This window comes from Chrysemys picta, chromosome 24, assembly GCF_011386835.1.
Source record: "Chrysemys picta bellii isolate R12L10 chromosome 24, ASM1138683v2, whole genome shotgun sequence".
In the NCBI taxonomy this organism is placed as follows: Eukaryota; Metazoa; Chordata; order Testudines; family Emydidae; genus Chrysemys; species Chrysemys picta.
In genome coordinates this window covers 6,170,387-6,174,058 of record NC_088814.1, presented here as the reverse complement: position 1 = coordinate 6,174,058, position 3,672 = coordinate 6,170,387, and positions in this window count along the sequence as shown.

Genomic DNA, 3,672 nt, shown 5'->3' with positions numbered 1-3,672 from the left:
GATCTTTGGAAATCACATTTCCTTGACAAGTTCTGAGTTTGATTCCAGATTTCTCCTACAAACAGCACTTGGAGTCCCAATCCAGCAAACATATGAGTTTGTGACAATGTGTCATTATTTTAGCTATGGATTTACCTCTCTTATTTGGGATATGAAATAATTCTTAATTTGTTTTTACAAAAGCCTCTCATTCACCATTAAGTTATCAGTACAAAACCCCAGGACTATATGTTCCAAGCTGTGAAACCATTTTAAACAGAGCTGTTGAATAATATTTATCAGATAATTATTTGTGATTTCCCCCCACCAATCAAGAGATAAATGGTGTGAATTTTTTCTCAATGATTTAACCAACTCTGATCATTAACAACAGACAGATGTTAAGATCTAAAAGCTACTAATAGGGGCATATTAGAGACATCGATTTAGGGCTGCCACAGCTTTAACTCCTTTGCAATGAATTAGATTTGATTAGCTTTTGGGAACAATGGAAAAATTCTTTTAGGAGTGACAGAAAGCTAAGTAGTGTTGAGACTAGGTAATAAATGTGCCTTTGTTTAATTGCTGGACATTAAAATACTCTTGAAACATCCTCTCAAAAACACTTATTGCCATTACCTAACTAAAATTGACCTGGGAAATGACAAAAATACCCCAGTCTGGACAGTCTCTCCGCAAAAGAATTAATGGACACAAATCTGACATCAGGAATCATAATACTAAAAAACCAGTGGGAGAACACTTTAACCTGTCTGGCCATTCAATGACAGACCTGCGGGCGGGTATCTTACAACAGAAAACTTCAAAAACAGACTCCAAGGAGAGACTACTGAGCTGGAATTGATATGCAAACTAGATACAATCAACTCAGGATTGAATAAGGACGGGGAATGGCTGAGCCATTACAAACATTGAATCTATCTCCCCTTGTAAGTATTCTCACACTTCTTATCAAACTGTCTGTAGTGGGCTATCTTGATTATCACTTCAAAAGTTTTTTTTCTCTTACTTAATTGGCCTCTCAGAGTTGGTAAGACAACTCCCACCTGTTCATGCTCTCTGTATGTGTGCATATATATCTCCTCAATATATGTTTCACTCTATATGCATCCGAAGAAGTGGGCTGTAGTCCACGAAAGCTTATGCTCTAATAAATTTGTTAGTCTCTAAGGTGCCACAAGTACTCCTGTTCTTTTTCCCAGTCCTCCTGTTAACTAGCTGACAGAGACAAAGGAATATTTGCGGTTGAAAGAGCAAGTTCAGGGAGATGCATTTGGTGACAAAGGATTACACAGCAAAAAATGTAGTATAAAATACAGCATTTGTATTTTAAGCCTATAACTGCATGGCATGCTGAGAGTTTGTAGGTGGTACCTGCCCTGTCAGCAGTGGTTTTGGCTTTTTCTCCATCTGTACTCATTAAAGGATGGCTTGCTAAGGCTCTCTTTCCTTCATCTGCTAGTTCTCTATTGATATATGGATTTGTGATGACGTGCCACCCCTTATTTTGTGTTTAGAGACAAGTTTATTCATCTTATTTAGGCCTATATGGCCAATTAAGTAACTGGTCTGCCTACCCACATCTGCCTTCTTTTTCTGTTCCTTATGAAAAGCAAAACTATCTTATTCGCCACTCCTTGAATTACCCACACACCCCACTATCTTTTAAGATGTTTTCAAGATTGCCAGAATTGCCTCTTTTTTTTTAATCATGCATGTAAGGAAAGAAATAGCTTTCAGAGAAGAGCATAACCTGATGACCATTATCATGAAAGATTTGGGATAAGGGCTCAATCTGTCGAACTAGGGAACTGTCGTCTTAAATCAGCAAAGCCCCCAAATACATGAGTCAGCTGTTACAATTAAGCACGTGCTGAAGTGTTCTGCTGGATTGGGTCCAGAACGCACAGCACTCTGTAGGGCCCTGTCTGAGGATCCCACGTCGCCTGCCTTGTCCTTAAGACTTTGCTCTTGAGACACACAGGTTCATCATCATCTGAGCCAAAGGATGGGGAAGTTTTTCCACTCTGAATGCTCTTCGGCAGCTCAAGTAGGGAAGCTGTCTTCACAAAATGAGGATGTTCTCAGCCTTTAGCATTAATTCCTCTTATATTCTCCAACGGCGGTGAATCACATGCAGGAGAGAAACTCACTGATGTCAGATTTGTTCACAAGTGCCTGAATAATGCTTATTTAATACCAGAAAACCAGGAAAATTACACTGTCTACATAATATCTATACAAAAGTTCACTGGCCTCTTATTGCACCTCCTCACCTGTCTGCCCCAGTATATTGCACTATATGAGTTTGCAATATAAAACAATACACCTCTAAAAACAATGTTTTTAAAAGGATCAAAGCCTGCATTGAACATCAATGGGAATTAACCCAGATTGAGAGTTTAGGCATGTAAATGCCGTTGAGGATCTGGGTTCAACCCCCAACCTCACATTTATGCCTTTGAAAGCCTTCTCTGACATTCCTAGCTTTCTGTCTTGGATTTAATTCCTATTTTAGGCTGGGATCCTTTCTGAGCCAATACGCTCTCCCATGCAATGAGGAGGGGACATTTTTTAGGCACTGAAAAATCAAAGACCCCCCTCCACACACACACTTTTTTTGGTGTGTTTAAATAAACAGTAAGCAATTGCCTACTATGGTTAAATAGACTGAGACAAATGTATCACTGCTGCTGTAATTCCACTGATCTCAGCAGGATTAAACCAAGGATGAATCTGGTCTATGCCATCCATCAAATGTTGAAGCAGGTGGAGTTACAGCTGTTCAGCCTGGTTGTGAGACAGATGACAGGGTCTGAATGTCAAGGAAAAAAAACTCCAATCCAGAGCCCACCTAAAACATTAACCTTTTTAAATTTATAATACAGACTGATTCAATGTAATTTTGCTACCCTGAGTTTTTCCTAGTTCCTGTATAAAAATTTTATAGTAGAATACCTGTGCCTGGAATTGTCTTTCCTTCCCACCCTTCTTCCCCCCATACATGGAGTTTGTCATCCTATGGCAAGAAGAGAGAGGTGGAGATGAGGGTCATTACAACCCTTGAGGGGACCACTGAGTTGCTTTCTTGATCCTTTCCAATATCTTGAGTCTCAGTGCAATAATAGATGGCAGGGTGAGCTCCCAGTGACTGATAAAGAGAGGGATATCTGAAATTGGAGAGGACATCAGGCCTCAGGAATGGTGGAGGAAAAAATCTGATGTTATCCAAGGGCCTTAGAAATGTCGGGAAGATACTTGAGTACAAAGGGACAGGCATCTGAGACGGTAGAGGGTATGAAATATGGGAGGTCTGGCTCATGTAGCTATATAAAACAGGGCCCAAGAGGGGAGGCCAAGGCAGAGAGTATCTCTTCCTTTTATCCTTCATCCTGTGGTTCTGGAACCAAACCTGTGTGAAGAAAATGATTGGGCTTTGCACGTCCCAAGCACTTTCCATGCAAAGCACTTTGTAAACAATAACTCAGCCCCTGCTACGCCACTAAGGAGGGAAAGAAGAATTGCTATCAATTTTACAGGTGGGGAAACTGAATCATGGAGCAGGAAATAGCTGTCATGGGGGAAGGGAACCTCAGTAAGATGCACCTTATGGATAGAGAGGTGGGCCTAGATCCTCAAAGGTATTTAGGCCCCTAACTACCGCTAAAAGCA